At 42.3% G+C, this 20,922-nt stretch overlaps 2 protein-coding genes across 3 annotated transcripts in view; one reads left to right on the top strand and one right to left on the bottom strand.

The window, feature by feature from the left end:
• Positions 1-20,922, top strand: part of LOC121193016 — a 293,109-nt gene that overhangs the window by 102,279 nt on the left and 169,908 nt on the right. The gene's annotated exons all lie outside the window — the stretch shown is intronic.
• fam110b (family with sequence similarity 110 member B) overlaps positions 1-20,922 on the bottom strand; it is a 32,775-nt gene that overhangs the window by 7,292 nt on the left and 4,561 nt on the right. Inside the window, exons 2-3 of one of the 2 annotated variants that reach the window (XM_041055555.1) lie at positions 7,909-7,988; positions 2,623-2,770 (exon numbers count right to left, since the gene is read on the bottom strand). The gene's annotated coding sequence lies outside the window, so the exon portion shown is untranslated. The remainder of the gene's footprint in view (positions 1-2,622; positions 2,771-7,908; positions 7,989-20,922) is intronic. The other variant, XM_041055556.1, reaches the window with a different exon arrangement.

Below are 20,922 nucleotides of genomic sequence, written 5' to 3'. Positions count from 1 at the left end.
TTTTTAAAGATCATGACATTCATTTTTCTTCATAAGTCCTGCCAGGGCACAGTTCTGACAGGACCATTTCTACCATGTCTACCACTCAAGTTTATTAATTAATCCCAGACCTAACCCTAGTTATAGCACATATGAAAGCCTTATCCTCAGCCTCTCACATCCAAACTGGAAGACAGAAAAACCAGTCCTATTTGCTGTGGTGTATCGTCCACCTGCTGCTTACTAGTTTAGTTTTTGTCTGAATTCACCTGGGAAAAAAATTAACTACTGTAGATTTCTGTCTGATAATGCTGTTACCAAATATAGGAAAGTTATTCCATCTTTATTATCTCAGTTGCCATGTGCCAGTTTTACAGAGGGCAATGACCTAAACTTTACTCCAGCAGATATAGACTATCTAGTTGATAGTACTGCTGCTTCATTACGTACAACCCTTGACTCTGTTGCCCCACTGAAAAAGAAGGTCAGTAATCAGAGGAAGCTAGCTCCATGGTACAATTCACAAATACGTACTTTAAAGCAGATATCACGAAAGCTGGAAAGGAAATGGTTATCCACTAACTTAGAGGAATTCTACCTAGCCTGGAAAGACAGCTTCATAACGTATAAAAAAGCCCTTCATAAGGCAAGAACTGCCTATTACTCATCATTAATAGAGGAAAACAAGAACAAACCTACGTTTCTCCTCAGCACTGTAGCCAGGCTGACTAAGAGTCATAGCTGTGTTGAACCATGCATCCCCTTAGCTCTTACTAGTAATGACTTTATGAGCTTCTTTAACAACAAAATAGTAGACATTAGAGACAGAATCATCTCATCCTGCCTACAACTGTTAATGATGTAGGTATGTCTAGAACAGCATCTTTAGAAACATCTTCCAGTCCTGATTTGTCGTTAGACTGTTTCTCTCCCATAGACCTCGCTGAATTGTCTTCAATAGTTACTAAATCTAAACCATCTACCAGACTGCCCTTGATTGACACGTCCATATTAATGGCATTTTAGCAAACTACAGACCTATATCCAATCTCCCCTTTACTTCTAAAATTCTTGAAAAGGCTGTTGCATCTCAGTTGTGTGATCATCTACATAGGAACGGTTTGTTTGAAGTTTTTCAGTCAGGATTTAGAGTTCATCATAGCACAGAGACAGCACTGGCGAAAGTTAACGACCTTCTCATAGCATCAGATAATGGACCAGTTAGTTTAAATCATATCTACCAGATAGACTCCAGTTTGTTCATGTTAATGATGATCCCTCCATATATATATATATATATATATGTAGTTAACCATGGAGTTCCACAGGGTTCTGTGCTTGGGCCGATATTGTTCACCTTATACATGCTTCCCCTAGGCAATATTATCAGGAAGCACAGAATAAGTTCGTTGGGATTGACCTGCTTTATCACTGACTCAGCATCTACACATTGTGTACAATGTCTTTTGAGTGTCTCTCTCTGTTCTGCATCTCCTCTCCTTCCTCTTGTTTTAGGTCTCTTTCCCATGTTGTCACCTCTGGGCATACAGCCAAGAAGCAACAGAAAACACAAACACAGACCTTCTAGCTCTTTCTATTTCCTGTGTTAGCAACATATTGTGCAGAGGCAGCAGAGTGCTGCTGGGAAACCAACCAAGAGCCAGTGAACTCCACACTCCCACCTGTTTTCCTGCTTTAGTGTTCACTTTCAAAGTGGAGTTTCAATATTACAAGTGTTATTAGGTACACCTGCTGTTTGTCTGCTTTGACAAATGAAAATGTTTCTCACAGAAACATGGGAGAGGAAGTACAAACCTCTTCTTTGAGGAGAAAAAAAAAAAACAAGGTTCATTTTTCCAGGGCAGTGAGCCTAGCCTCTGCCTGTGCCTCTGCCTAGGATGTACATAGAGAAAATAACAGGAACAGCTGATTTGACACATTTTGACAGAGGTGAGTTTCGGCCTTAAAAGTTTCCAGTGTAGGTGGAGATTGTTGAGAGTCAAGACAACATTAAAGAAGTTGAGGAAAAGGCTCAGGAACCTGCTGCTTTTCATCAATACATATCTAACACACCTCTCCACTGCAGACCCTCTGCTCAGTGTGATCCCCATCTGCCACTGCTAACGGAACAACGTGAACACAGTGACTGGACAGAATAACCAATATAAACCTATGCGAAAGGACTGCACCAATAATCCAGTGGACAACTAATATGGAAAAGAGAGAGACAAAGAAAGACAGATAGAGGACGAGAGCGAGGGAGCGACTAACAAGACAGTAAGCTTTGAAAGAAGCATCAGCATAACTCTTCCAGCACTTATTCAAACATCACAGTGGCTTTGAAGAACAGCCTGAGGACTCTGTGTTGTTGTTGTGCTAAAATGCACAGATAGATACTGATTTAATACCTGGATCCCTTCAGTTCCTAGTTCTCATGGACAACATTTGTGAGTAGCACTGAGAGTAACAGTTTCATCTTATGGAAATTGTTGAAATTAAAAGGTTTACTTGGATGGCCACTGCTTATTCATGACGAGCGTATTCACTGGCTGAGGTATAGTCATGGTTACAGGGCTAAAACTCCAAAGAAATAACTTAATCATTAAATTAAAAAAAAAAAAAATCATTAAAAAAGGGTTTTACCAGTTTGGAACCGTCCTATTGGTTCGTGCAACAGTCATGATTCAGCCTACGGGCTCCACCTATGCTCCAAGTTTTTTCTATTGGCTGTCAGAACTGGACGCGTCCCCCTTCTCCTCCAGGTGCTGCAGGTTGTCAGTTGGTGTCACAGCTGTCAATGAAAGAAACACAAATGAGAAAGAATTAGGAAATCGTCCAAAGCAACTACCAGAATATCTGCTTAATGACTGCTCAAACTGACAGCACTGCATTTTTTTTTTTATGGAGACTGTAAAACAGAGCCAGCAGCTCATCCTGCACATTTAGGAACTGCTGGTGCTGCCTTCAGTCAAGAAAAAGCAGAGGCTCTATAGGTGAAGAAAGTCTAGAAGCTAGGTACATTCCTAAACCCCAAAAAAAAAACAGAAGCTTAGGAGAACAAAAGCCATTTAGGGACAAGGCAGTAAGAAAATCCAGGGAGAATTAGAATTACTGCCTCGCTGTAAAGGGACCAGGAAGGAGTAAAGACTGTCCAGATTCTGTGAACAATGTATTTCTCATGGTCACATGAGGTATAAGGAAAAACATCACTGAAAATGTAATGTCAAAAACAGACTATTTATGAAAAAGAAAACGGGACAGAAGTTCAGCTTGAGACAAAGGATTTGCAGCAGAGATGGCACGGCTTTCAAAGGCTGAGTAAATTCAAGCTTTCAATGTCTCTGCTCAGAGGCAGAATCAAATGTAAGACTTCCAGGCCATTTAAAACCAATTATTCTCTAAGACGCCTAATAACCAACTGCTGAACCAGTCCTCAAATAAACTGCCACGTTCCCACACCGCCCACCGCTAATGGAACAACGTGAACACAGCAACTGGACAGGACACTCTACATCTGTCTGGTGTGGTGGTGGTGGTGATATCAGTGGACGAAATTTAACCCTGTACTTCTAATATAAATCAATGCCACGGGTATCTACAGAGGGACTGCTGTTAATGCAGTGCATCAGTGCTTCAGATCCCAACAACTTGAATAACTTTCAACCAATCTCTAACCTCATCATCTCTCTGACAATAACCTCTATGAACGGTTTCAATCTGGTTTTCGTCCACTTCACAGCACAGAAACAGCTCTGGTTAAAATCTCCAACGACCTTCTGATGGCAGCAGACTTCGGATTTCTTTCCATCCTCATCCTCCTCGACCTGACAGCGGCCTTCGATACCATCTCTCACCATATCCTCCTCAACCGTCTAACAGCTATTGGTATCCACAACACAACCCTATCCCGGTTCAGCGCATACCTCTCAGATCACACCCAGTCTGTGCAGCTAAAAAAGTATCACTCCCATCCCTCCTTCATCAACAGTCTTTATTATCTACCTCCTCCCTCTCTGCAATATCTTGGTATTCATTTTCACTGTTACGCAGATGACGCTCAGCTCTACCTCTCCTCTAAGCCCACCCTTACACTTCCTACTTCTTCCCTCCTTGACTGTTTACATGAAATCAAAACCAGGTTCTCCCACAACTTTCTCCAACTTAATGCCAATAAAACTGAAATTCTTCACATAGGCACACAACTCCACCATGCCCCCCGTCCCCTCAGGTTAAGAGTCTGTGTGTCATCCTTGACAGCACCCTGTCTTTCACTATACACATCAATGACACTACCAGGTCCACCTACTTCCGCCTCAGTAACATTAATGTCCATCACTCTCCCTCAGCAGCACCGCCATACTGGTTAATGCATTTGTCACATCCCGCCTTGATTACTGCAATGCACTTCTCTATGGTTTACCCCACAAGTCCCTCCCTACGCTGGTTCAGAACGTCATCCCCTCATCACGTCACCCCTATCCTTAAACAACTCCACTGGCTCCCGATCCACTATTGTATTTAATATAAGATTCTGCTCCTCACCTTCAAAGCTCTCCATAACCTTACTCCTCCATACCTCACTGAACTCCTTCATCCGTACACACCTTCACGCACACTCCGGCCCTTCCCAGCCTCCCTTCTCTCCACCCCAACTGCCCGTCTGTCCACCACGGGACTTAGATCTTTCAGCCGCTCCGCCTCCCAACTCTGGAACTCACTTCCACAAGACAAGCGGACAATAACATCTCTCTCCGCCTTCAAATCATGTCTCAAAACCCTACCCTAGCCTACCCCGCATGAACACTGTAACCTCACCACCGAACTTATTCATCTTTATTTAAGTCTGTTGTAAGCTGTTTTGTATTTTATCCTTTATTTCTATATATTTTGTATATTGTTTGGAATGTAAGGTGACCTTGAGGGTCTGAAAGGTGCTTAGAAATAAAATGTATATACTGTCAGACTGTCTGCTAACTGCAAATCTTTTTTCTGTTCTAATCTCAATCCAAGATCCTTTTTTACTTGATGACATCACCACTTGGCCCAGGACTGATTGGTTCTACATTGATGACACACTGTACATGCAGCGCCTGTGTATGCAAGAGCTCAGCGGTCCAGATGGTCACTCAGTGGGAGCTGGTGTCCCACAGTATGACCTGCTGCACCATGGCTACACAGCAGGAACACACAAACAGCAGTGGTTCTGCTACTGCACATACATTCACAGGAAAAAAAAATAATCTAGCCACCCGCAAAGTCAGCAGCGCTGTGCGCCTCCCAGTCTTCAGTCTTCAGCAGTCTGTCAAGACGTGTCCTGAGTTTTTCCTAAATCTGTTCATTCTGCAGTCAGCTGCATTTTCCCAGCGAACACTCCACGAGGACTGTCGGCCACAGAGACAGGAGAGGCCGTGGAGACACCCCTCACATACGCTCTGATACACTGTCATATTGTGTCATTTCGATCTCAATTTCAAATAAACATGCTGAGAAAACAAAAGCTAAAGAAGTTTGATGCAGGGGTTTCAAGATGGCTGCATAGCAGACAATCCTCATTGCTGAGCTCTGCACCGGAGACTTGATATATTCAGTTATCTTCACGCACTAATTCGTATCTCTCTTGCGTTTTAGCATCAGACAAAGTAATATGAGCATCAGTGAGAACTTTCTGAGTTGCTCCAACACGCTGCCACCCCTTTCAGGGAGGGTTGTGTGGGGTGTACGAGAGGGGCAGTACCTCTGGGATGAGGGGTTGGCCATGTCTTCAGACAGCTGGTCAAACTTTGGACCCCACCTGCAGTGGGCAACACTCACATGTGGCTCCTCACAGCCGTGTATATGTGACAGTAGCTATAGTGGGGGTAGCTGATGGAGAAAAGGTGTAATAAACAATAGTTCCTCTACACACTGACTGGCCAGCTAGCCACAGCTTCCAGTTAACCCTCTGCTGTGGTTGAAAACATAGACAAAGATAACTTGTACCAGGGGAAAACAGCCCTCATAGGCAAGCTCTTGCTCACAATGTGTCCTGAAAACAGCCTAACCATCATCAACTCACTCCTGAAGCCGGCCTACAAACGCAAGGAAACACGGATGAATTCCAGGAAGTGGCATCTGCTGGTTTGCAGTGCATTAAGAAAGTCTTCAGACCCCTTCACTGTTTTCATACTTTTCTCTCTCCAGTTTTCTCTCAATATCCCATAATGACAAAGCAAAAACAGAATTTTAGAATTTTTTTCAAATTTATTAAAAAAGAAATACTGAAATATCATATTGACATAAATATTCAGAGCCTTTGCTCAGTATTTAGTTGAAGCACTTTGGCTGTGACTACAGCCTTAAGTCTTCTTGAATATGATGTGCCAGGCTTTCCACACCTGGATTTGGAGATTTTCTGCCTTTCCTCTCTGCAGATCCTCTCAGGCTCTGTCCGGTTGGATTGGGACTGTCGGTGGACAGGGTGGACAACCTTTTTCAGAGATGTTCGATTGGGTTCGAAGCAGGGCTCTGGCTCGGCCACTCAAGGACATTCACAGAGTTGTCCCTAAGCCACTCCTGTGTTATCTTGGCTGTGTGACCACTGACCTGCTGGAAGGTGAAACTTGTCCAAGATCCTGGATCAGGTTTTCATTAAAGATATCTCTTCACTTAGCTCTGTTCAGCTTTTCCTGTTCTTCCAGACATGACACTTAAAATTGAGGCCAAACAGTTCAATCTTGGTTTCATCAGACCAGATAATCTTGTTTCTTGCTGTCTGAGAGTCCTTTAGGTGCTCGTTTTTTAAAGTTTTTACTGAAGAGAGGCCATGAAGCACAGATCAGTGAAATGCTGCAGTGATAGCTGTCCTTTTGGAAGTTTCTCTAATCTCCACACAGGATTGTGGAGCTCAGCCAGAGTGAACCAGCTGGTTCTTGGTCACCTCTCTCATCAAGGCTCTTCTCACCCAATTGCTCAGCTTGTCTGGGTGGCCAGCTCTAGGAGCAGTCCTAGTTGTTCTAAACTTCTTCCATTTAAGAATTATGGAGGCCTCTGTGCTCTTGGGAACCTTCAGTGCAAAGGATTTTTTTTTTTTTTTTGTAGCCTTCCCTAGATCTGCACCTCAGCACAATCCTGTCTCTGAGCTCTGCAGGCAGCTCCTTCGACCTCATGGCTAGGCTTCTGCTCTGATCTATAATGTCAGCTGAGAGACCTGACCTTGTTTAGACAAGTGCGTGCCTTTCCAAATCATGTCCAGTCAGCTGAATTTAGCACCGAGGGACTCCAGTCAAGGTGCAGCAACATTTCAAAGATGATCAAGAGAAATGGCAGGCACCTGAACTAAACTTCAAGTATCACTGTAAAAAATCTGAATACTTATGCCAATGTATTACAGTTTTTTCTTTTTAATGAACTTTAAAATAGTTACTAAAATTATGTTTTTGGTTTTGGGACAATACAACACAGCAAAATGGGAAAAAAAGTGAAGGGACTACAGAAGTTCTTTTTTAGTTAGAGAAAAAAACTAAATGCAACATTAAAAATTCATTTGAAGTCAGTTGTAAAACTAACACACCTATGCGTCCACTCACAAGTGAATTTCATGCTTCACAGTTGCTGCTCCTGCAAAAACAGACCTGTTATGTAAAGATGGTAGAGCAGGGAAAAGAGCCACGAGTGAAATGCCCCTGACACAGAGCTAGCACACACTCTCACACATCACACACACACACACACACCAGCCAGAATGGAAGTGGATCCACTCAGGTAGCCATGACAGAGCTGGATCCTTTTCATGCTGGCTTTAAGACTGTGTATGAGTTGTTGTTCTGCAGTGTCTGAAGCATTAATGGAAAGGTGCGGTGTTTAGTTGTCTCTCCCTGTCCGGGTCTCTATGAGTGAACTCATGACCTTTTCATAATAACCCAAGTCCTATTTGCCAGAGGCTGGTATTACCTGGGGTTGTCTTGTGATTTGTAATTTTTGCTGAGGTCGTCTGTGTTCTTAATCCCTTGTGAATCTGCCATGTCCACAATCTGAAAGTAAAATAAAAAATTCACAGTTTAAAGATGAAGCAAAACTTCAATGAATGAAGCAGAACCACAGAACATGTGGAATGAGCGTTGGAGGAATTGATGTGGTAGGGTATCAGGTGATCCCTGCTAATTCAGCTTACTGCTATTTAGCATGGACACCTGTTTTGTTTCAATGGACATGAGGGTAAAATCCCAAATCAGATCCCCAGGTAATACAAAGTCAGTGGCAATAAGGAATATGTTTACAACATGTCCTTCCTTTCTAGTCCAGGTCCAACTCAGTTTGGATGAAATCCACCTGATACAGTGTACATTACATCATCATGGCTTCATTAGTGCAGTACCAGCAGGGGGCCACCTCTGCATTTTTAATTCTGACACCCAGGACATGTTGTGTGCACCAACAACCACCAGATGGCATCTGTGAGCGAGGTGGAACACATGGAAATGCCTCTCGGATCCCCACTTCCTGTGCACGGCAGTGTCGTCCTACAGTACGTTTCACTGCAGAACTGACTGAAAAGGTAAAGGTACAGCAGCGCGACCACCGGCTGACACTGGGTGTCAAGAAACATGAAGTGATGTGTGGTGATAAGACAAGAAGGAGAACAATGGTCAACAATGTTAAAAAGAGATAAATACATTGTGTGACAAAGTGACAACACTGGAAATGTGTCCTGCCCACTGACAGCTGATGTAGTTATTGTTTCTTCTTGTTGAACTGAATTGAATCTACATGTCTGACTCATCCAGCAGCTGAAGCACACTCCTCATGCTCTTTTTACAGTGGAAATCAACACTGTTCAGACAGTTCGTCCTAACGCGGTTGGCAGAAGTTCCCACAAATGTGTTGCACTTGCAGGCTGCTTTGCTTTCACCTTCTGCCCAGATCAGCTCCATAGGGTTTAAGGTCTGGAGACTGTGCTGGTCTTCATCATGTGAAGCCACCATGTTCTGGGTCTTGATCTCGCTGTAGGATGAAGCCCTGACTAACCAGACTGGTAACTATACTAACAGCACTTTTACATGAGTATAATTTCCAGCACTCTTTCCAGCCGTCTGTGTGTGACACAGGGGCTTTTCCAGCTCAGTGATAATGGACATGTATCTCCTCCAGCCTGACTCAGCAGTGTTGAACACACACACACACACGTTACATAATTGGTGTGTAGCTACTCCTATAGAACACAGTGTTCTGTGGTGTTTCTCTCTCTGAATTTCTTTTACTCCAAGCTTTCTGAGCTCACCTGGTCTTTCTCTCCTCTCTCGCACAGTGATTTTGTTACAACAGTTTGTAACTATTATGCTGACATTTAGTCTACAGAGGTTTATGGTGCGTTTAGGGTCTGCTAATCCTACCAAGGAAGACAGGATTTGCAGAAGCCCAAGAAGCAGCGCTGCCTGAGAGCCACAATACAGGGAAACCATTTAAAAAGTCCTGTCTCTAAAGCTGAGCTGCTTGTCAGCATGAGGAAATTAGTGACTGTGGTTCTCAAATGGCACATACCACTGTTTTGTGTTAGTACAAGACACATTTGTCCAAAGCAAGATGAGCTACATGTTTTCAAAAATCAGAAGAGCATCTTTTCCAAACAAACAACCAAGAGCTTGTTCGGTACTATGGTACAAGTGCTTAGAAGGTTTTCTAGACATGAGACTAATGAATAATAAATGAACGGGTGAATGTCTAGCTGTAGTCACTCTGAGAAGATGTTTTCTTGGCCTATGAACAGTGAACTCCTGCCAACACTATGGGTTGAGAACAGAGAAGATCCTCATAGTAACTGGAGGCAGCCAATCACCCACATGCATATAGAGTGTAGGGTTGGACCATGGTTTGAAGGTAGGAAGGAGCAGTGTCCTTCACTGTCCAGTAGACCAGCACCAGAATTTGGAATTGGATGCGAGCAGCAGAGGGCCAATGCAGGGAGCAGAAAAGAGGAGTGGTGTGGGAAAACTTAAGAGGGTTGAATACCAGACAGGCAGCAGAATTCTGGATCAGCTGCAGAGGTCTGATGGCAGACACAAGGGGTCCAGCAAGGGTGTTACAGTAGTGTACTTAGGAAATGACAAGGGCATCTGGCCCTCCTACCTTCCTGATTATTGATATTATATTGTCATCCAGGGTCACCGTAGCTTCCTCTGCATCCGAAATTAGCACAACTCTAGTGTTGTCTACTACAAAATATCTGCTAGGCAGGCAGTGATGTGTGCCTCCACTCAATGACAAGAATTCGGATGATGGTTTGATCTGTTTAGTTAGACTGCTAAGAACATTCTGGAGTGGACCAAACAACTACACCTAGGCCAGCTAAAAAAAAAAAAAAAAAATGGGTCAGGATCAGCTTCCAAGTTAGCTCTGCTGTGGTCTGCCAGCGAGGAGACCACACGTGGACTGAGCACAGGATAATGTGTCGTAGACATGCAACACAAATTTGTCTTATGATTACTGCAAGCCTTTAGTGAAGCTCAAATTTCAGCAAAAGTTCATTGTGACCTCCACCTGCAGACTTTGCTTGTCATCAAATTAAGTCTTTAATGCTGGATAATATATTAACACCTCAAATACACACACACACACACACCGTCCAACAGCTGATGAATTCTTTATGCTGACCTTTATAGAGAAGAGACAACGACAGTCATCGTTGTCTCTTCTCTCTTCATCGTTCCTCTCTCCATCCCCATACCCTCCCATCAGCTCACCTCAATCTGTTCCTCCTCCCACACATTCTCAGCAGGCGCTGAGGTGGACAGGTTGCTGCAGAGCAGGAGCCCACATCAAGGGCCCTACAAACACGGTTCAGCCATGAACGTATTAAAGAGAGCTGGACATGAAGCCGCCACTCAGCCCCTGCTGCCCAAAAATCCTTTTCCTGGTACAAAACTGTAGTTAGGATACACCCAACTACAATCAAGGTCAATTTTCACTTTTTCTATTACCAGTCTTTTAATACGTAGAGCTTTTATATTTATAAAACACTCCCAAAGAAAGAAAAATGGAGATTTATAGGCGATATAAAGTGGGAGAAAGCACTGATGCATATGTGCAGTGGGTCGCACAACAGAGAAGCTAGAAAACTGAACTTGGCTCATGTGCTGGGCAAGCACCAACCCTTACCCCTGCATTACAAATATACACAGAACTGCTAGGACTGACAGGGTGTGTGCGATGCCATGGCCACCTGATGTGAGGTGTGCAGTGTGAAGGTCAGAGCTACTAATTATAAACTTACTGAAAACCACTGAAGACAAAGAAGCAGAGATTGTGTTTGCTATCATTTGCAGATTTGTCTCAGAACTGAACTGGAGAAGAAATAAACAGCAGGAAGTAAGAAAAAGACAAAGCTGCATCACAGCAGACTAACAAAAAAACAAGAACATTAATTCTTGTTGCTGGGTGAAACTGACATTTCTGACAAGTGCTACACAGGATTTTATTTAATCATGTTGGTATAGTTACCCAACCAAAAGGGTAAAATGGAAGCAACACACGCACACCGATGGGCTCACTGGGGATTAAGAATCTTGCCCAAGGACACTTCCACATGCAGACCAGAGGAGCTGAGGATCAAACGGCCAATATTCTGAATAGTGGACAACCCGTCCCACCACCTTTACATGAGAGGAGACCTGTCCCACAGACGCATACCGTTGTCCACCATGCCAATTCAATGAGAATGGCAGTGCCTTCAGTTTCTAATGAGCCACAAACATTGGTGCACTGATGGCATGCTCTTGCTTTGGACGCTCAAACATGTGGAAGTGTAAGCTTGTCGAAAGGTGCATTAGTTAGTATATTATTTTTCATCCATCACCTTATGTTTCACTAATCTTTAGCATGTTATTGCCTGAATAATATGCTCAAGTTTTCAAAGAAGGGTGTGCAAGAGTTGTACGGGCGAGTGTGAGACAGACATTTTAAACTGAGACTCCGCTCTACTGCTAGCTGTGCTTGTTTACACTGAACCAAACAAAAGCAGCATAAACCCATGGAGAAAAAAAATGCAGCACATTTATCTCTAGATAAGACTAAATCTGCCACTACCTGAAAGCCTTCTTAGCCTAAATGAATTATAAATACACATAAATAGCTAGTATTTGCAGCATAATATATTGCCAGTTCGGATAGGTTCACACTCACAGCACAAGCCTCAAAGATTCAATTCAATTCTGATTCATAAAGTCTAGAATCGATTTGATGTGAATGGATTCTTGAGTTACATCAGATAAATCAGATAAATACTAGGGCTGTGCAAAAATATAGATATTTAGATATATATCTGTGTTTTTTAAAACAATAAAATATCGATATTCTAGTCCCTTGTATCGATACTTCCGGCCATTAGGAGGCGGTGTAGCTTTCCTGACCACTGCAGAATATCGGGGCAGTGCTTCTTGTACAGTGAATGTCTTTTGTCGTCTCCTCCACAGAAACCCGTGGACCCAAGGCAAACTAATTAAACTTACATGCTTCCATCTACGTTAGCTCGAGCACAGAAGATTACAGATTCGGTGGTGGTATATGCTATGATCTGCAGCCTTATAGTGTTGTCGAAAACGCATGCTTTTCAGGCTAATGGTAAGGGTTAGGGTTAGGGTTACTCGCAGATACATAACAGATGTAGCAGTGCCCAGGATGTACGAAGAAGTAAGGAAAAAGGTTAAAACATCTCATAGCTCCTCACAGAGAGTTGCCCTGACGTGCGACTGATGGACATCGGGAGCTACTGAATCATACGTCACAATTACATCTCACCACATATCTGAGGACTGGGAATTGTCTAACATGTTGTATCACATGCAGAAGAGCCATACTGGAACCAACATCGCAGAGTTATTTATTATTATAAATTGAAGATAAATGTATTCAGTATCAACGTTATTCATAACAGTTTGTCAACTCGGTGAACAACGATGAAATGAGCCTGTCTGTTATTAGATTACCTAAGTGGCACATAGCAAGGTGTATTTTACAAGATTTTGAGTAAATGATGTTGAGTATTGCAATATAGGGCTTCATATATCGTTATTATATTAGCATTGTATCAAATTGTAGCATACTGCACTGTACTGAGGTACGTATCGTATCATGACCCATGTATCGAGGTATGTATCGTATCATGACACCCGTCACAATACCCAGCCCTAATAAATACCAATGCTGCAAACAGTGTTTCTCAGAATTTATCCTGGGAACTTAAATTTCTTCTGCATTCAACAAGTAAGCAAGATCGTTGTTTCCTTGAATATAAAAAGTGTAAAGTGCAAAGTGCACATTATAAGTGTACTGTGAACACATTTCACGGTTATAAAACTGTGGAACAAGAATAACAAAACACCTGCACCACGTACAAAGGTGCCATGATTACGCATGTTGTAGAAAAACATAAATGACATCCCATTTCCTTCCATGCCGTCCTGAGCAAAATTTTTGCTGACAAGTCATCAGCCTGGTATGTCCGTCCTGTAAACGGCAGCAGGTCCATGCAGACTAATTATTCCTGTTACAGTTTCTTTGAACTGTCATGACTCAAAGCCACTCATATGGGACCTATTCATTTCCACACGGCTTTAAGTATCCATGCAGGACATTTAGATAGGATTTAGAGATAGACTGTACATAAATCTTTGAGGTTTGGATTTGATTTGATGATTAATGGAACTGAACCGTATTTTCCAGAACCTTTTCAAAAGACAGGAGAGTCACATCTGGAAAATTGGACTAAGTTGCACCTGAGAAAATCTTTAACCTGCTCATCTGATCCCTGGACCACTGCTATCCAAAGTGACTGATACCCAAGCTACATAAAAGTTTCATTTGACAGTTCTTGATGGACATTTATGCTCTCTCATCACGCTCCACAAACTCCATTCAGACAGGTGGACTTACCACAAGAGCAGTTCCTGGAGTTCCACACAGTTATCAAGCATTTGATAACTTGCCGAATGAGGAAGCACAGAATCACAGTACACATTGTTGCCCATGGCAACAGTAGGTCCACCTTGGCCCACAATAAGCTAAAAGTTAGTCCACCATTAGCAACAAACTATGTGCACAAAATGTATATGCAGACATAAAGGGCTTCAGAGATGGATGTCAAGAAATTGACCCCCCAGAAATGTACATTTTAGGACAAGTCTTTAGAAATCCAATAAGAATGTGTCAACAACTTTGAGAACTCAGCCCCTGTGCAGCGGTGGTGAGGCACTGATGAAGCCTTGGTTCAGGTAAGAAGCACAACAGCTAAGCTGATGTCTGCCCAAGCTAATGAGTTTAGCACAGAGTCACAGGTCACATCTTAGAGAATTACCCTGCCTCCTTAATCACTATACTGGTTAAGGACAACTTTTTATTCACCAGCACACCCTGTAAAAACTCAGTCAAATAATAACGGTGTTTAGAAATGAATAGACTCAGTAACCATTAGACACCACTTTAGAGGTACAGTACATTAACAATATCACCTCCTCTTTCTTGTTTGGGATTAGTTTCTGATCTGATATTGGCACGGTTTGCTCTTGTTAACCAGGGTAAGGAGACTTGACATCTCTAAGAAAAAGGATGAGGAAGAGAGAGAGGGGTAGGAGAGGAGTAGGCCTGAGGAAGCAGCTTGGTATTTTGGCCTGTGGCGTGCTTCAGGCCTGCGTGATGTTTACTGGAGTGCCAGAGGAAGTAGTGCCAAGATCAGTTCGGAGACTAATCCCTACGAGAAGCAAACAAGGAAGAGACAATACTACTACAACCTAAATACTTTTGAAAGGGCTTCACTCAAATTGTTTCCCATTGATTGGCACTTCCATACTAGATCAGATCAATCTCTCTTTAGTAATAGGATATGTTCTGCAGGCTTTCAAAGTTGCTGTAATCAAACCTCTACTTAAAAAAAACCTTCTCTTGACCCTGATGCTTTAATGAACTATATCCAACCTACTCCTCAACTTGCAACTCAACTCTCTCCTCAGACCCACTCTCACATTTATAAAGCCATTATTACATGTCATTACTCCGTGTCCTCTCTCTCCCGTAGTCTTGTGCTTGTTTCTCTATCTACCTCCTTCTCCTCCTTCACCCAGCCTGGTCGTATTTGATCGGCCATCATGTCGTCTTGCAAGATGATGCTTGGCATCAAAGCTTTTGTCAGATGATGAGCCATTTTGTTTACAATGTCCCTCTGTGTCATCACATTTGGTGTGCTCTCAATGAAATGAATGAGAAAGCTGTGTTCACTGTGAAGCTGTGCTAATTTCAGAATAACCCTTCGAATTAATAAACTGACTGAAAATGAACAGTCAAAAATCTATTAATTTTTAAGTCTTTTATTAATGCAAGAATGGCAGCCACTCTCTGGTTCCAGGATTTGCTGTTTTTCCCCCCCCCATTTCATTTTGTTGTTAGTTTAATCTCTGCGGTTTGGACTGCTGGTTGGACAAACAAGCAGACTGATGACATCAAATTGGTACATTTGGATTTGTTTTTTTTTTTCATTATTTCTGATAGTCGAAATGATTAATCATCAAACTGAAAAAAACAGTCATCTCAGTAATGAAAGCAACTGTTTCATTTGATAGATGGATGGCGCAGCTAGAACTAAAGGATTGCTTTTTTTTGTGACGAAAAAACACAGCATTTAACTCTCTGTCAGACGTGACTAGTGTCAGTATCTCTCAGGGTATATTTTGGGCATTACCAGTAATCATTCATTTATACTCATTTCTTCCTTCAGTAAATGCATGGGGTTTTTATTACCATGAAAATGATCAAAAACTGATTTCCAAAGCCTGCTTAGGGAAGAAAAAGCTTGAGGGTAGCATTCCAATTTCACTGTTCAGTTTCAAGTGTAGATGACTAAACCTGCTGTATAGGGCCAAGGTTAGGGGAACAGATTTTCCTCATGTATGTCCATGGGAGTAGCCGCCCAACCCCACCCTTGCTTTCTTGATCATGACCTCCACCTAAGATGGTTTGTAACAATGCCTTTGCTACTTCCACCTTCACCTCTAAACAGGACAGTAATTATTCTCACAACTGCACAGTATGTTAAGGGTTCGGACAAATTACCAAAGCTGTAGTTTTCTGATGAGGCCAGTCTACATAACAAGAACACTGGACATCTACCATTGCAGTTTGGCTTCCTGAGAACATGAGCGGGAGATCTGAACCTGGCCTGAGAGTGAATATTCCTTAATATTAAATGGGTGGAACTAAAGAGTATGTTGTGTGTATTAGCAGGGCCCGTGTTTTCAATGATGCAGATGTTTTCTTAATTTGCTTGCATGTTGTCTGTTTTATGTGTTCCCTTCCGCTGCAGTGCGTGGAGCTCTCTGGGCCACCGTAGCTCTGGGATTAGTGATAGTGTTAGCTGCACTGCAACAGAAGTACTGCTAACTAGATCAGAGAGACACAAAGGTTAATCCAGTCCAGGTTTTGAGCGCCACAGATAGACAGTTAGCCTGCTGAACTCTGTGGCTTTGGTGGCCTCAATCCAGTCACCACACACACATGTAATGATTTGTTATTGACTGAAATAATTCTGTGATCCTGTAATCCTTATACAGTCAATATTTTAATGGCTCACATCAAGTGCAACAATTTGGAATGGGAAAAACTGTGTGTGTTTTTTTTGTTTTTGAGAGTGTGGGGCTGGGCGGGGGGGGGGGGGGGGGGGGGGGGGGTAAATTAGCATTTAAGAACTTAGCATTAGCATTAGGGTTATTTGGAGACAATATCTAATCTAATGAATCGTGCTACATAGAGGTGTAGTGAAAACAGACAAAAATAAATAAATGGTTAATTCAAAATGACAGCTGGGGCCTCATAGTGTAAACAAAGGAAACTACAAACAAGATGGCGGAACCAAAGATGGCTGCTGGGACTGCATGGTGTGTGTGTAAGGCCAATCTGTGAAGGATAAAGGTGCCAGCTTAAAGGAGAAGTTAGTTGTTTACATGCAAAACCTAATCAAAACAAGTCCTTCATCAGTCCACTTCCAAGTGACAGACGCATGTGGTTGTAAAATATCAGTGTAGTATAAATATCTAAGTAATTAAACTGGTTGATGAGGCAGACACAGAGAGATGTCCAACCAATGGGCAGTACAGTAGCAGCACCTACTGGACATTAATCCAACTAAAACACATCCACACATACTGTACCAACAGACACATACAGGACACGGATGCTGTCATTTAACAGCTGAAACATTTGCAAAGAGTAACCAGTATTTTGCATGAACTTGATACAGTTTCATAAAACAGAAGAAGTACTGTAATGGGATGTTGGTACCAGATCTCTTACTCTAGACAAAACTTTGTATTTGCAATTCATTTAGACAACATGGGTACCTGTATTTTAATTCATGTCACATCACTATTGTGATTCTGTTCCCCTGCTGGTAATGCTGCTGCTGTTCTGTGAAAACCAAATTCTATTGAATTCTACACAAAACATGCTAAGCAGGCATCAATGTCAAGACAATAAGCTTTGTATGAGTTTTCTTATACACCAGAAGACCCTGAAGGGAGAGATACAAGAGAATGGTATAGCAGAATCTCTGACGGCAGGCACGTTTAATCATTGTGCCGCAATATATGTAGTTGTATCACACAAAATAAATTTTCAATGTTTACATGTTATCATACATATATTTAATATAAATTATATATAAATAAGAAAGAAAATTTCAGTTATGTGAATTCCTGGAAACATCCACAACAGTGCAGCTGCTAAAATAAACTATGACAGATACAAAAGCAGATGTTCTCTGCAGCCTCACTACCCTCACTGTATTGCAGATGCTACAGTAAAAAAGAAAAATCCACCTTATGTAACATCAACTCACCACATGAATGGCACAAACGCGCTCTGATGAACACATACATCTCAGTAATCCCTGTCCAGAAGTCACAGCTTGTGGATGATGCAGTAGCATCCGTCTCTACTGAGATCAGGATTTTCCCCAGCCATGTTTAGGGTTAGGGTTAGAAAAAAAAAAAAAAAAAACACCATACTGACCTGAATATAAGATGGCTTCAAATCCCAGACACCCATACCACACCCCCTACCTCTTTCTGAAACATGTCTTCAGAGAAGAACACAAGTTAGACCAGGTTACTTATTTGATATTGTTGAAATCAGCTGTCATGTTTCAACAGACATGAAATACAGTAAACCTTTGGTCAGTAAATGTTAGCCAACACTGACCTAACACAGACAAAGAACAAATGTGACTGTGAAGACTGTGAATTCAAATGTACAGCAGTGGCTTGGTTTTGAGAATTACACAAATATCAATTTTCAAAAAGTCTGCTGCCTCAGTTTTTATTATGGCAATTTGCATATACTCCAGAATGTTATGAAGAGTGATCGGATGAATTGCAATTCTTTGCAAAGTCCCTCTTTGCCATGAAAAAGAACTTAATCCCAAAAAAAAAACATTTCCACAGCATTTTAGCCCTGCCACAAAAGGACCAGCTGACACCATGTCAGTGATTCTTTCGTTAACACAGGAGAAAGTGTTGACGAGGACAAGGCTGGAGATGTCACGCTGACTGAGTTAGAATAACAGACTGGAAGCTTTAAAAGGAGGGTGGTGCTTGAAATCATTGTTCTTCCTCTGTTAACCATGGCTACCTGCAAGGAAACACGTGCAGTCATCATTGCTTTGCACAAAAAGGGCTTCACGGGCAAGGATATTGCTGCTAGTAAGATTGTACCTAAATCAACCATGTATCGGATCATCAGCTGCGGGACTGGGGAACCACCAGTGCAGAGCTTATTCAGAAATGGCAGCATTTTGGAGGATGGCCAGGTGTCAAGAAGGGCAGCAAAGAAGCCACTTCTCTCCAGGAAAAACATCAGGGAAAGACTGATGTTCTGCCAAAGGTACAGGGACTGGACTGTCGAGGACTGGGGTAAAGTCATTTTCTCTGGTGTAGCCCCTTTCCGATTTTTTGAGGGCATCTGAAAAAAAAAAAAGCTCGTCCGGAGGAGAAAAGGTGAGCTCTCCCATCAGTCCTGTGTCATGCCAATAGTAAAGCATCCTGAGACCATTCATGTGTGGGGGGTTGCTTCTCAGGCAAGGGAGTGGGGAACAAAACATTGAAATTTTGGGTCCATGGCCACGAAACTCCCAAGACCTTAACCCCATTGGGAACTTGTTGTCAATCCTCAAGAGGTGGGTGGACAAAAAAAAAAAACCCACAAATTCTGACAAACTCCAAGCATTGATTGATTGAGAATGGGCTGCCATTGGTCAGGATGTGGCCCAGAAGCTGATTGACAGCATGGCGCAGCAAACTGCAGACATCTTGAAATAGAAGGGTCAACACAATATTGACTCTTTGCATAAACTTAATGTAACTGTCAATAACAGCCTTTGCCACTAAGGAAGTTCTTGTAATTATACTTCAGTACACCATAGTAACATCTGACAATAAAGATCTAAAAACACTGAAGCAGCAAACTTTGTGAAAACAAACAAAAAAAAAAAAACCTTTTGGCCACAGCTGTACTAGGGAAGGCAAACAGGCTGTCAGATGCATCTAGGGCAAAGTGCCCAGCAGGCAACAAGGACCGCTGATTTGTCATTCCTAAACTCTTTCTCACAAGCAACACATCCATATGGTCATTATAGAGTCTTGCATCACCCTGGCTGTGAGTGTCAGTGAGCAGCTTTTAGTGTAGTCTGGGCAAAACAAGCACAAACACCTCCACAAATTAGGGACGCACTAATCGGGCTTCTGCTGTATGTTGAGAACCAAACTCAGGGTATCTACCAAGATACGGATCTGTCAACGTCAGTGTGTGGAATAGATTTGAGGCTGTAACTACAGATCTCAGATTTCCTAACTATAGGTAAACAGGTACAGACCTGACAGAGCTGCTGTGAGCAGTGGTGAGAGCAGGAGTCAGAGGAGCTCTCACTGTCCGGTGTGTACTCCACTTAATTGCAAACCTGTAAAGACATCGTCACCACTTGTGGTTTCACAGTAAAGGACTACCACTGTCTTTACATTGGGATGCATTCATTGTGAAGCCTGTGCAGGAGGTGGAAGAGTATTGGCAATAGCTTTATGTGTGTGTTAGCTTACTCCTATAAGTGACCAGAGCAGAATAGAAAACTGTATTTAATGGGAATCAGTCATGTTTAATCAGTATCTGAAACACTTTACATAACTTCTAACAGACTGGAACGATGCATCCCTACACACTATGACTATTCCCACCAATATATACAGATTTGCTGATAGTGTTTAAAATCAGTTTGGTGGGAACTGCTGGCAGAAACGGACTCAGAAGGCAAACAACTAGAATCCTTTAACTCACACACCTAAATCATATTTACATATATTTTATTATAAAGCAATCACTGCTTCAAGGCGACCTAACTGAGAGCCTCCGAGACAAAACCACTGAGATGATTATATGTTATATCTCTAAAAGTATTTACATACAACACGCTAAAATGCATTAGAACAAGCCTTTCCTAATAACTGACTCAGTACAGTCAGGGATGCAGTGGCTTCTATACAAAAACTGCTTGCGTTTAATTAAACTACTGGTCACACCAGACCAAATAAGTTGAATTATGTTACTTCTTGTTTCAAAAGTCACACAACATCATTTTAAAGTCATGAGCCTTTAAGCTAAACACCACGATGATCCCATGAGCAGGGCTGCTGTTGACCTGACGGCTCTGAGGACTGAGAGGGGCCTAGTTTTCCTATCGGCAAACAATTGCTATTTGCACATAAATTAATCTCAAGAAATGAGAATTACTGGAATTACTGGGACCATTTGGTGCTCTACTTCAGATGAGAACACTCGCCTGCTCGCCTTTGTTTTCAGGGGTGGCAAAGTAGAAAGATTTAAAATGTCTAATCTGATTGGGGCAGCCATCTGGAAGATCCCCATCCCCCCCGCCCCCACACT

The sequence above is a fragment of the Toxotes jaculatrix genome, chromosome 14 (assembly GCF_017976425.1).
Source record: "Toxotes jaculatrix isolate fToxJac2 chromosome 14, fToxJac2.pri, whole genome shotgun sequence".
NCBI lineage: Eukaryota > Metazoa > Chordata > Actinopteri > Toxotidae > Toxotes > Toxotes jaculatrix.
Note: the sequence above shows the minus strand (reverse complement) of the source record. Positions and strands in the feature narration are given on the sequence as shown.